The sequence below is a fragment of the Triturus cristatus genome, chromosome 10 (genome assembly GCF_964204655.1).
Source record: "Triturus cristatus chromosome 10, aTriCri1.1, whole genome shotgun sequence".
NCBI lineage: Eukaryota > Metazoa > Chordata > Amphibia > Caudata > Salamandridae > Triturus > Triturus cristatus.
This window is the reverse complement of record NC_140593.1, coordinates 916,459,740-916,474,021: the sequence shown is the minus strand read 5'-3', so window position 1 is coordinate 916,474,021 and position 14,282 is coordinate 916,459,740.

The following is a 14,282-nucleotide window of genomic DNA, read 5'->3' as shown; positions in this document are numbered from 1 at the left end:
CAGAGCTACTCTGTAAATAATTTTGGCCTCAAGTGCGTATGACTTTCTCCACTCACGCACCGGATTTTTATAGTCACTTTTTTTGAGCTCTGATATCCTCGGAGAACGAAGGAGCGGAGGGGGTAGCTCTAGAAGAGCTGGCGGGTCTCTGTGGGGCGATTTTGTCGAGGGCCTCTGTAAAACAAAGTGATTAGCGCCCATTTGTAACACATTTTTAGACCTGGCCCTTTCTGCAGGGTCACCCCCAAACCTTTTACCTTCCACCTCTTTTTGGTAAATTCATTTTTGTTGGCCTTAGGACTCTGGGAACTTTACCACTGCTAACCAATGCTAAATTGCATGAGTTCTATACTTGAAACATGGAATGTTGGCTTAGAAACAATTGACAAATTTAATTTACTCATAGGTCCCTAGTAAAGTGCTCTGCATGTGCCCATGGCCTGTAAATCAATGGCTTGCAATTTTCAACACTCTGTCCATCATCCCCTTTGGTTTTGCTTTGTTCGCCCTAAGTTGGCAGGGTATGCCCAGATGTGGGTCCCTTGCTCACTTTGCCACTGGATTCAAGCTAGCCTGGCTGATGAACGCTGATTAGCCAGAAACCGGTCCCAGGATGCTTGTTTCTGGTCCAGGGAAGACAGGGCTTGGCAGTTCGGACTGGACTTTTCCCATGAGGCACAGGGTCAGACTGATTTGTATATGGCCATGTCTGAACTGGGGTGGCGGAGTGAGCCAAAGAATGATGATGGATTAAACCCAGATCAGTTGACAGGGGGTGAGTGCTTGCAATGTTCAACACTCCGTCCATCATCCCCTTTGGTTTTGCTTTGTTCGCCCTAAGTTGACAGGTTATGCCCAGACGTTGGTCCCTTGCTCACTTTGCCACTGGATTCAAGCTAGCCTGGCTGATGACGGCTGATTAGCCAGAAACCGGTCCCAGGATGCTTGTTTCCGGTACAGGAAAGACATGGCTTGGCAGTTCGGGCTGGACTGTTCCCATGAGGCACAGGGTCAGACTGATTTGCATATGGCCATGTCTGAACTGGGGTGGCCTAGTGAGCTAAAGAGTGGTGATGGACTAAACCCAGATCAGTTGACTGGGGGGTGAGTGTTTGCAATGTTCAACACTTCGTCCATCATCCCCTTTGGTTTTGCTTTGTTCGCCCTAAGTTGGCAGGGTATGCCCAGACGTGGGTCCCTTGCTCACTTTGCCACTGGATTCAAGCTAGCCTGGCTGATGAACGCTGATTAGCCAGAAACCGGTCCCAGGATGCTTGTTTCCGGTCCAGGGAAGACATGGCTTGGCAGTTCGGACTGGACTTTTCCCATGAGACACTGGGTCATTCCCTTTGGTTTTGCCCAGTAAATCAAATGCTACTAGTGGGCCTGCAGGACTGATTTTGCCACCCACTTGAGTAGCCCTGCCACTGCAGAGCCTGGTTGTGCAGTTTTTAAACTGCCATGTCAACCTGGCCAGTTAACTTACTTGCCAGCCCCAAAGCTTCCTTTTTATTACATATAGGTCACCCCTATGGTAGGCCCTTGACAGCTCATGGGCAGGGTGCAGTATATTTAAAAAGTAAGAGATTAGGGCCAGATGTACGACTGTTTTTATGCAGTTCCAAACTGGAAATTGGACCGTTTGCGACCGCAAAATAGGTCTGTGCAATGTGCATACCCTATTTTGTGAGTCGGAAACCTATTACCAACTCACAAAATAGGTTTGTGACTCACTAATAGGAAGGGGTGTATCAAGGGTGTCCCTTCCTAATAGCTAGTCGCACTTCCATGTACAATTGTTTTGTGACCACAATTGCGGTTGCAAAACACTTGCAGTTTACCAACTATTTCAAAATGGTGGTAAGCCACTCACAAATGAGAACAGGTCCCCAGGGGACCCCTTCCCCTTTGCGACTGTTAGCGAAAATATTTTTTAAGAGCAGACAGTGGTCCTACAGACCACTGCCTACTATTAAGAAATAAAACAGAAATGTTTAATTTTTCTTTTTGAAATGCCTCCCGTTTTCCTTTAAGGAGAATGGGTTGCATTTAAAACAAAAACTGCTTTATTTAAAAAGCAGTCACAGACATGGTGGTCTGCTGACCTCAGCAGGCAACCATCCCTGTGAGTGCTGGCCATCCCCAATGGGGTTGCAAATTGCAACCTGCCTCATGAATATTAACAAGGCAGGTTGTTTGAGACCCCATTGGGAATTGGAAACAGTGTCAGAGACACTGTTGTGCATTCCATTTTGCGAGTCGCAAATTACGGGTCGCAAAACATCGCAAATTGCGATTCACAAAATTGAAGGGTCGAACATCTGGCCCATACATATGAGTTTTTCCTGTTCTAGTAGTGAAATACTTTTAAATTTGCTTTCCACTACTGCAAGGCCTTCCTCTCCCATAGAATAACATTGGGTTTGCCTTATTACATTTTATAAGTGTAGTTCCAATTGGGAAGCGATACATCCCCTAGATTTGATATACATGGAATCACAATTTAAAATCACAATTTAGGGTGCAGTTGGATTTTAAATTGCAATTCTAAAAATGGCACATTTATAAAGTTGGCATTTTCTTACTGTAACCATTTGGTGCCTTCTGCCTGTCTCTGAAAACACATCTGGGGTGAATGACATTTGGATTTGTGCATTCCTTCTAGATAGTCACACACAAAGGGAGCTTAGGTTTGGCTGATGAGCCATCCAGGGCAGGATGGGTGGAAGGAGATGACACTTACTCCTGAAAGGGTTGTGTCCTAGTCCCCACACAAAGGGTTGGGAATGTTTACAGACCTGTGTGAATATTTTGTTACACTAACATACTTTTTCATAGCATGAACATTTGTATGATTGCAGCTCTGAGAGGATGGTTTGAGTAGATGTTCCCTGCTCCGGTTAAAGGCTATTCAGTACATCATATAAAACAGAAAGCCATTGAAAAAACACTTTGAAAGTATAGTTATGCATCAGCATAAAATACGTCTATAACATAAATGCAAAAACTCATGAAATGCAACATTTATTTTATGCATCGCACATCAAACATCATAACTCATGTTCTCCACCAAATACCAGGAGGCACCAGGCAAGATTGCCTACTTCTACCCATTTTCCTCTCAATGTTTATTGAACCACCAACAGAAGTGCTGAAAAAAAGGCAAACAAATCCCAGGGATATCCAAATTGGTAATATTATCTACAAGGTCAATTTGTATGCATATGATTTACCACTCAGCATATTTAGGGCCAGATGTATGACCATTTTGCATGCACAAAATCGTTCGCAAAACAATTTTAAAATATAACCAGAGATATTCATTTGTACATATTTATGACACAAGAGGGTCAAAAAGTACAAAGTATCAACTGTGGATATCTGGTTGTGCCAGATTGGGGCAAAGTCACAAGTTGAGGCCGACTGCGAAGGAGCACAGGCCAGCTACTGAGATACAATTAGGCACGCTGAACAAAGTACCTTGAACCCTGGTTTGTGGAGCTCTGCGAGTATCCGTGTAAAAGATGCACTGGACAGCTGAAGTAATGCGCTGGTTCCGAGATGCAACAAGGCTGTGATGCAAGCGCCTGCACCATCAAGGAGGATCTCTTCGACAGGACTTGCAATGCGCAGTCTGGCATTGAGGATGTGGTTCACAGTCATGGTGATGTGTCAAGTATGAGGAGCTATGAGGCTGTGATGCGGAGTCTGGGGTCGCCGTTGAGGTTAATGTCAATGAAGGATGCAAGGTGCCTGCATCGAGGATGTGTCACACAGTTGGGGCGATGTGGCAGTCTCAAAGAACTGCAATACGATGTGGGCCTTTGCTGCGGGTCCAATCCATGCAGCAGCAGCAATGCATCGGTTCTGCTCTGGTTTGGGCATGCAGCAGAGTAATGTGTTGGTTCTGCTGGATACACAGAGACTGGTAGAGCACCTTATGCCCACTTCCAAGGGTGGCACCAATTGGCCGGGTAGACTCACAGATGTCCAGGTGCAGATGTAAGGTAGTTGGAAGCCTATTATGTCCATTAGGCTTCAGATCAGGAGGCCAGTGAACAAACCCATGGAGTTACTCTGGGTTCTGTATTCAGTTCTTCCCACTCAGGAAAGAGGGCTGCAGGTCAGCACAGTAGGGCAGCAGTGCAACAGAGTGGCAGTCCTTGTAGCAGCACAGCAGTTCTTCTTCCTGACAGAGTATCCACAGGTCCAGAAGTGTACTAAAGAGTTGGTGTCTGGGTTCCTCTTTTTATATCATGGGGCCCTGGTTCTGGAGGGTGGTAGAAGCTTTTAGAATGTGGCTTCAAAGTGCATGAAATATCCTGCCTCCCCTGCCCTGGCTTGAAGCCGGCTGCAGTAACAATGCAGCGTCATTAGGCCCTTTGTGTGAAGACAGAGCACAGGCTATTCAGTTGTAAGTTGGGCTGTCCTCATCTCTGCCCCCCATCCTGTCAGAAAATGGCCCATCCAGGCACATCTACTCCCTCTATTGTGTGACTGGCTGGGAGGAATTTACAAAGTCTGTCAGTTATACCCAGTGATTTGAATCAAGGAAGGCTACAGGTACAAAGGTGCTAAGGGCAGGAAAATTGCAACCTTCTAACTTTTAAAATTATAGTTTAAAATCCAACTTCGCCATAAGTTAGAATTTTAAATTCCAAATCCAGAGGTACCAAACATGAAACGGTAACCTGGTCCGATTTGGAAATTACACCTATATAATATAATAAGGTAACTCCAATGTTATCCTATGGGAGAGGTAGGCCTCACAGTACTGAAAAATGAATTTGAGAGGTTTTCACTACCAAGACGTGTAAAACTTAAAAGTATATGCCCAACCTTTAACCCAGAGGTCTTCAAACTTTTGGATGCCGAGACCCCCTTGTCAACATTTTGAGGTGAAAGGACCCCCTTCTGACAAAAATGTCTAAACCTGTAGGCAGGGCTACTGGAATTATGAGGCAGGTGAGGACCAAATTACGCGACAGGCTTGACTAAATTGTGTGGGAAGAAAATGTAAATGATGTTATGTGATGCAGCGTATTTTGGGATAGCATTGCTTCATTATTATGAAATTATTTTTTTGCACACAGTAACACAGAGGAAAGATTCCACCCCATCAGTACCTGTTTATAACCAAAATACAGCAATTAACATCAGAAAGATTTCTAGTCAACCTTTGTGAAGGGGCTTCCACTCCGCAGGAATACGTGCTGCCACATTTAGAAGCTCACCTGGCCTAGGCCGGGAGAAGCATGGGTCCCTTAAAACCCTGGCGGTTTTGTGCAGAGTTAGGCAGTTTATCCATACAGCTTTCCTCTCACTCACTCACTCCCTCCCTTCCATCCCTCTCTCCTCTTCCAAACCCGGATCCCTCTCTCACTTTGCAGCCCATTTTCTTTCACCCCTTTTTACAACTTCTGAACTCTCCCCATTCAACCTCTCACTTCACCTTTAATCGCCTCTTGCCATTCTGTCTTTCACTGCCCTCATCTCGAACAGTCTCTCGCATTTATCTCATGGCCTCTCTGGCCCCGTCACCCCCCGTGCCCCTCAGCACTTCTCATTCACCTCGTCTCTCCAATCAAATTTTTGTCTATTTGTATCTTACACCTCTCCAGTCCCACCATTCATCTTTCACATCTACCCTTTGTTCTAACAGAAGCACTCACCTTTGGCTCACACTCACTTTTTGCGTGTCCACACTTCTCTTCGACACTTCACATTTCTCCTCATCCCTGACCTCTTCAATCTAACTCTCTCACTCCCTTGCTGTCCTCTCTCATCGCTCCTCACCAAGCATATGGGTCGGGCCCGTATGCTCCTCTCAGCCTGTACCAATCTGCTTTTTGTTCCCTAATTCAAGAAGGCATGAGTTGTCTGTCACACTGTTTTGGTGCAGGCCACGCAGTTATGGAACTTGCACCCTCCTCTGCTTCGCTCCACCAAGAATCTATTATCCTTTAGGAAGATATAAAAACCTGGCTCTATGCTCTGTAGGTCACCCCATTTGGCTGGTTCTCCTTCTCCTTCTGTGTGTTTCTCATTGTCCTTCCGGCAGCAGATGGTTATTAGCCGCAGGACATCTTTTGGTAACAGTAGCGCATTACAAATGTAAATAATAATAATAGGTAGAAGCAGGGGAGCCACTAGACCAGAACTTCGGGGTGTGGGGGCTAACACTCCTAGCCATGGCTGGACCTAACACAGGTTACACACTGTGCAACAGTCTTTTTTGGTGTCCCACCCAGTTTCCTTCTTCTCCATGAATTCCCTCACTACCACTCACCAACAATGCACTTCATCTCTCTATAGCAGCTTTCTGACAAACATTTCATTTTTTATAGCGCTACTCATACTTTAGTCACACTCATTTCTGTGATCGGCATGGTACATATTCTTTGTAGCAGGCACATTAACCCTCTGCACTGTGTGGGTGACAAGAGTGCCCATGTGAGTGCACGGTGAGAGATGCAACAGTGTGAAAGTAGGGTGAGAGACTGCTGGGTGAGTGAGGTGGCCGTACGAATTTGAGTGTGGATGCAAGTTCAGAATGGGACGAATGAATGTATGATTACTGATGGGCTTGTTTGAGTGAGTTGCATATTGAGCAGTGAGGGGGACAGGTGAGTGAAGTGTCACATGAGTGCAGGGTGAGTAGTGTGCTTGTGTGACTGCAGGGTGAGGTATAGGGTGAACAGCGCAAGTGCATTGTGAGTGCAAAGTGATCACTGTGAGTGCAGGGTGAGCAGGTGAATGGTGTGAGTGCATGGTAATCAGTGTGAGTGCATTGTGAATGCTGTGAGTACAGGGTAAGCGTGAAAGAGAAGGGCAAGAATGATGAGTGAGTTGTCTGAATGCAGGGTTTATTCCTAGGCACTTGAAGTAACTCAGCATGTTATTGGAGGCAGTGTAGGGTTTAAGATCTAAGTTAAACTATTGCTATTATGGCATCAATCTGGGATCGAGGGTGGAGGAAATAAATAATGTGCTGATCCTGCAACAAACTTCCAGTCCTATGGTTAGGGTAGCCAGCAGATTATTTTGATGGCCCAGTTGGTACAAAAATAAGCAATCACCTAAAGCAGTATTTTAAGCACGTATCTGTGCATACTTTGAACAGCAAATATAAATAGAAAGCACTTTTAATTGTGTTCTAGGGCTGCCGCAATGATCCATGACTGATAATTAAAGAGAACAAAGACAGAAAAGTCACATAATGAATGAATACATACTTTTTTATTTATAAGTCTATTTAGTGTCAAGAGAAGGTCTTTGTAGGCTCTTTAATTAACACATGGCTCACATTTTTCTTTTGGCAACCCTACTTTATATTCCTTTTTATTAAATGCATTCTCACACTACAGCAGTAAATCTAAAATACAAATGTAAAGAATAGGCAGAGTGAGGACCCAGGGGGTACTGGAAGGGGAGGGACACTAAGACTTTGTAACCAGTTCACAAAGGGATGCAAATATGCAAATGGTCTTTAAAGACCTGTGAAAAACTCGGACGGGCGTGCCGGAGATAAGACTCCAGACACTGCCCAGCTAAGCCTCCAGCAGCTCAAATTGCACTGCAGCAGCCTGGGCTGAGACACAGGATGAAGGAAGAGGGGGGCTGAATCCCTTGGGCCTCGGCAGAAGTGTGCTTGGGAATGCGCGACCCCCTTTGCATCGCTCCACGCCCCCCCTGGGGGTCGCGCCCCACTGTTTGAAGACCCCTGCTTTAACCTAAACAGCACCCTGCCCTATGGGCTACCAAGGGGTGACTTCTATCTATTAAAAGGGGATTTAAGGCTTGGCAAGGTGGTTTAAAAGCCTAGTCGACATGGCAGGGTAAAACTGCATTCAGGGTGCAATGGCTGACCTGGGACAATGTTTTACAGTGCTACTTAAATGGGTGGCAAAAAGGGAGCTGCAAGCCCACTTGTAGCATTTAATTTATAGATGCTGGGAATAGGGTAAACCACTCTACAAGGATAGTACAAATTAATTACATATGCCAATTAATTATAAGCCAATTTAACTATGTTTTTGGGGAGTGAGGGCAAGCATTTTAGCACTGGTTAGCAGTGGTAAAGTGCACAGAATCCTAAGGCCAACAAAAATAGGCTCAGCAAAATGGAGGAGCTGAGGCAAAAATTGTGGGGCAAAGACCACCCTAAGTCTGACAGGGCTAACACCCTTCATCACTTTATCTTCAAAAGGGAGGTTAAGTCATCCCACATAAGCTTCTTGCATTGCCCAGTTCTCTGCACTGTTAAACAATTTGTCACAACCTATATGCTTTATTAAATGATGCTGTATAAAGTTGTTTACATGCTTTTTCCACATTTATTTGCTATGTAGTAGCCTTGTGGTTTAGCACTTTGAAACAACATGCATAGGGTCTTCATTACGCTATGCCAAAATCTCCAACAAATACATAAATCCCAGAAAACAAGTGTGTCACCACCAGAGAAGTGCTGCCGGACACACTTAGGGGCTTATTTACAAGTAGGAGCCTATTTACAAGACCCTTGCGCCACTGATGCGTCACTTTTAATATGAGAAAAAGTGGTGTACCAGCGACACAAGGGGCCTATAAATAAGTCCCTTAGTGTCACTGCCTAGGGCAAGAAAGCTTCCACTGGGTCAACAACCGCTGCATAAGAGCTTGTAAATCTCAGTTACAAACTTGATGTCTATTGAGCCCCACAACGTTTAATTCACACCCTGTGTTCTGTGGGGCATTAGACATGGATTGATGTTATTGATCCCATAGAACCTATGCTGTTAGTAAGAATGGAGTTGAACCATTATAGGCAGGAAATGAAAAGATGATGTCAATATGACATGATGATGGGTGTCAACTCCAGCTACAGCTCTGGCAGAGCTCATATATTACCCAATGACATGCATGAGTAGTCATGCAGTCTGTGGATTTTCTCTCAGTCCTGGGTCTTTTAGTCATGATTGCCCTTTAAATTATTTGTAAGTTCAGGAATGTACATATGTACCACAATGCAAATAAATGACTGGACTGAATAAGTTACACGTGGGTTTGGTGGAAACTCAACTAGAGAGCTCTGCACCAAATGCACCTGTTACTGATACTGTTCATGCAAACACCCCCACTGCTGAGCCTGAGGCACTCCTACAGAGCCAACACTGTGCAATCCACACCTCTCCTGAGCTTGAAATTGCCTGGCTGTTTAGAAATCCCTGCTGAGACTGCACCATGTCTCGCTGCTCAGTCTGCAACTAACCACTGCAATATGTGAACTTTACAATGCTCTCTCTCATGCACTCAAACTGAATCTTTCCACCTCAGTCAACATATATTAACATGCACACTCACTATGAAAAATCTGCAGCTAACTCCCTACTATACCTCACAGACACATTGCTGACATGCATTCTACTACCACAGTATCAGCAAGCCATGACCTCTGAACCTCACACTACCTATGCAGACCTGTATACTAACTGTTAGACCTGTCTGCCTTAGTGTGGTCTTCCCCAAACCTTATGCCTACTCCCCCCCTGTTCCTGTGAATTTGTTTTTGTTGGCCTTAGAACTCCATGCACTTTACCACCACTAACCAGTTGTACGGTGCTTGTGCTCACTCCATAAAAGTTTGTAAAATTGGCTTACACCTGACTTTTACATTTAATTTGCCTATAAAGTAAAGTGGAATAACATATACCCAGGGCTGGTAAATTAAATGCTACTAGTGGGCCTGCAGCACTTATTGTGCCACAAACCTAAGTAGCCCGTTAGATATGTCTCAAAGCTTCCATTTGCAGCCTGTAGTGAAGTGTAAACTGCCAATTCGACTTGGCAAACTAAATATTTTGCAAAGTCTAAAACTTCCTTTTTAATACCTATAAGTTACCCCTAGGGTAGTCACTAAACAGTCCAAAGGGCAGCATGCAATGCAATAAAAAAAATGGTGTATGTACTTTTAAGTTTTACATGTCCTGGTAGTGAAAAACTCACAAACCAATGTTTTACTACTATAAGGCCACCCTCTCCTATAGGATAACATTGGGTTAAGTTAATACATTTATAAAGTAACAACTTGTGTTTGGGAAACAGGTAGAAAAATCATGTTTGCTGTCTAATGAATTCTAATAAAAAAAATACCCTTTTTTAATGGTAAAGTCGGAATATAAGTTACAATTTTTTAAATGTCACTTTTAGAACATTGGCATTTTCTTGTGCTAACCATTTGGTGCTTGCAGCCTGCTCCTGGCTCTCATGACTAGGTGCAGGTGGCTGTTGGCCTTTGTGTACCCCTCCCAGACAGCCAAATAATAGAGGAACTGGATGGTAGAAATAAGGGACATCTAGGCATGATGGCCAAGGCGGAACTGTGCAGAACCCCACTTGCACCTCAAAGACACTGTCTCAGCACACACACAAAAAACTTCACATTAGGTTATTGTGCCCCAGATAACATAGGTAGGAAGGTAGGAAATTCCAAACACATCTGTTAGGGGAAAACTCCAGAAGCTTCTCCCACTTTAAAGGGGGCACCAGGTAAACAAAATAGGACCCTTAAACGCACACTTCAGTACACCCCTGAACCTGTGGAAGAATCAGGACTGCTTGTTGCCCTGCTGTAAGAAGGGCTGCCCTACAGCCCTGTTGGTTGAAGAAGTGACTTGCTGCCCTGCTGACTAAAGAAAGACTGGACCTGCACCTGGAACCAAGGACCACCAGGGTGACTGCAAGGCTAGTTAGCTGGCCTCATGTTATGAGTTGGATGTATGACGTTACAACGCATGCTGTTACAACGAAAGTTTTACAACGCGAGTGCATTGACAACGCAGGACATTACAACGCAAGTCTTTACATCGACTTGCACTAGATGGCGTGCTAACATTAAAAAAGTGTAATTTACTATTCCAACTCCAGTCCACGTAACAGTAGGGAAGGTTTTGGGATAGTAAGCTACACTTTTTTTAATGTTAGCACGCCATCTAGTGCAAGTCGATGTAAAGACTTGCGTTGTAATGTCCTGCGTTGTCAATGCACTCGCGTTGTAACAGTTTCGTTGTAATGGTAGTGCGTTGTAAAAGTTGTGTTGTAAAGGTTGTTCCCCTTATGAGTTATAGGGACATAACAAACTCCAACACCCTTGAAGCTTACACATGGACTCTGCCTGCAGTCAATTCTGCCCCCAAGTGGTGCACCAGTTCTGGACCCTTGGAAGTGGGGCAAAAGGAGTTGAACCAGTACAATTGTGGGCTCCAACACATCTGATGCAGAGTGCTGTAACCCAATGCATGAGCTTGCACCACAGCCTTCACAGCTCCTGATTGTCACCATCATTGACACAGATGCAGCTCAGCACAACTCGATGTAGAATCTCGCATTGCAGCCCTCACAGATCCTCATTAGAACCAATGCAGCATGACTCAACACGCAGCAGGACTGAGCATTGCAGCCATCTCATTGGAACTGACACAGTGCAACACAACTCAATGCCGGACCTCGCATCACAGTTGTCACAGTTCCTGAAAGGAACCGATGCAACACAACAGCTTGCATCAAGGACATATGGTACAAATCTTAGGGAGAATAGCTTGGCCCCAGTAGCCAGCTCACGCTCCATCGTGGTCAGTCTAAACTTGTGAGTCTGTCCTGGTTGGGCACAACCAGATAACCACAGTTGGCACTTTGTCCTTTTTGACTTTATTTTCCCTTTAAACTTTCAAAATTCATTACTCCAGTTCTACTGCTTGGACTTTTGTCAGTTTGTGTCAAATAATTTATAAAGTATTACTCTGTATTTCTAAATTAGTGTGGGGTTTTTTCATGGGTTGTGTTTTCACTTTATTACTGTTTGAGTGCTGCAAAAATACTTTACACATTGCCTCTAAGCTAAGCCTGACTGCATTGTGCCGAGGTAACAGAGGGTTAAGCACAGATTAATTTAGTAACTTTCTGTATTTAACCCTGAAAGAGATTGTGGTTGGTGCCTGATAAAGGTTTGACCCCCCTCAACCAATAACCCAATGTCTCACACTAACCATGCTGGACCTGCAGCCCATTCACTGCTCACTTATGCTAATTTCACTGATGAAGCTGTAGCATTTCCAAGGAGGTGCCAATATGTGCCAGCGCCCACCCTCTGGTTCACTTTGGGTTCCCCAGCTTATCCAGCAGAAACTGAGGCAATCATGTTGGAGAGTAGAGGAGGCTGTTGAGCATTACAGCATCTTTCTCCACCCACCCTTATTCAGACTCAACTCCTTGGCATGCCTCCTGGAGCCCAAAACAGACATGCTAGGGTAGTTGTGTGCATCAAGGCCATCTTCATTCAAACAGAAAGAGCAGATTTGAGGATGGACATATTAAAAAGGGAATGGCCCTTTTTTGTTGTGGGAATCAGTAAAACCAGATTTAGGTAATTTGTGGACGGGTGGTGTGAGCAGGACAAACATAAAGTAATGCATAAATGATGCAAAAACACAATTGTGTGTCTCAAAATTTCCATTTTTGGTGCAGAAAATGTGCCAATCCTTTTAACAAAATTAATGAGGACTGATTGATAGTCAACCAGTCACAAAAAGAGAATTATTTTAGCAAATGAATGCTGCAGGAACAATGGCTGGGCATGTTCTCCCTGGCATCAGTAATGGAATCTCCTCTTGGTGTCCCTGCCAGTCTTAACAATCTGTATACAGCTTGTGGGACTTCTCACTTTTCTGTAGCAGCAGTTAAATGAAATGAACCAAAATCATGCAGGCAGCGGACACATACACATTTCTGTGCTTAATGCATACCGTCATACAAACAATGTTAATCTATACAAACATACTGTTGCAAAACGGTTTATTAGTAGTGATAAGTATGGACCTATGACTAGTAATAAGGCCACAAACACAATAAAAGGGTCAGTCAATGTCTCAATAAATTATTCCCTTGCTCAACCCTTTGTAGCTGGCAACAGGCAGGCAGGTGCAACTTAGCAGACAGGTGTGTAAAGCCTTTAAAAACACCAATCCATTAAATAAGTAAAATACAATACACAATAAAAAATAAACAGCCATTGATAGAAATAGGTTCTATGTCTATGAACAAATAGGCATAGAAATTTAAAAAATCCAAATTAGAGAAACATAGAAATTATTTTTTCTAGTGCTATAGAAACTAATAGCGATACTTTAGGACATCTTGACCCAGACAAAGTCTGTGATGGAGTGGTGGTTGGATACACAAAGCGGAAGGCCTTTGTCAAAATGTTACCTTTGCACTTAAACACTTTTCTGGAGGACTTTATCTCGATGTCGAGCTGGCCTCTCCAGCAGACCGGATTTGCAGTGGCTTCGTCAGATTGGTCTAGAGCAAACCCTCAGTCAACTCCTGGAAGTCTGGAGCTATGGAGCTTTCAGCAGAATGAACTTGAAATCCTGACCCGGTCACAGTTTAACGTAGTTGGCATGACTCTCAACGTCTAGTCACTCACCTTATAGAGCTTTTTCCAAAAGTTGTTCTAAGCTTCTCCAAACTTTTGGAACTTTTTCCTGAAGATCCTCTTGTGAGTTTAAAGCACTATTCTTCCAAAATCCAAAATTGGAGAAAGTTTCTCTTGAAGAGTTAGATGTTGCTAAGCCAACCCACTGGAGTGGCTAAGATGCTCTAACAATCCCTTCCAGCCCCTTCACTAATCTAATTACAGGGGCTCCTATGTGTCTGGGAGTACAGGATGTGGGGCTGAGTCTGTGCTGTCTCAAAGAGTCATTCTTCCTTTGAAGACCATCCTGCCTTCTGCTTCTGCAGTTTCAGTTCTCCTCCCACAGGAAATCATTTGTTTCTGTAGCGGGTCACTTCACACCTCATTAAGACAGCTTTGCTCAGCTTGGCATAGGCTGGCCAATCAGGAGAGGGCAGCTGTAAGGCTGGAATGTGGCTTATAGTAAAGAAAGTTCCATAACTTCTTCTTTGTAATAGTTAATATAAATGTAACAATGCAAGTTCTAGGATTCTACATAAATATCATGTAGAGTCTGTGAAAGACATGTCTAGCTCACTCCTGTCACTATTTATTCTTATATAAAATGTTCTCATGTTAGCCTATGGAGCTAGTTTTATACAATGGGGGGGGGGGGGGACAAAATTGCCAGTTCTTCCTTTACCAATGCTTACAAAAATATTTTATAAAGTCCCTACTTATACTTACAAGATACCCTACCCCTGAGACACCTAGGGGAAACCTTAGGGGGGTACTTATATGTAAAAATAATTGTGTTTGAGACTTTGGAAGTACCTTTAATTCCAAAGTCGAA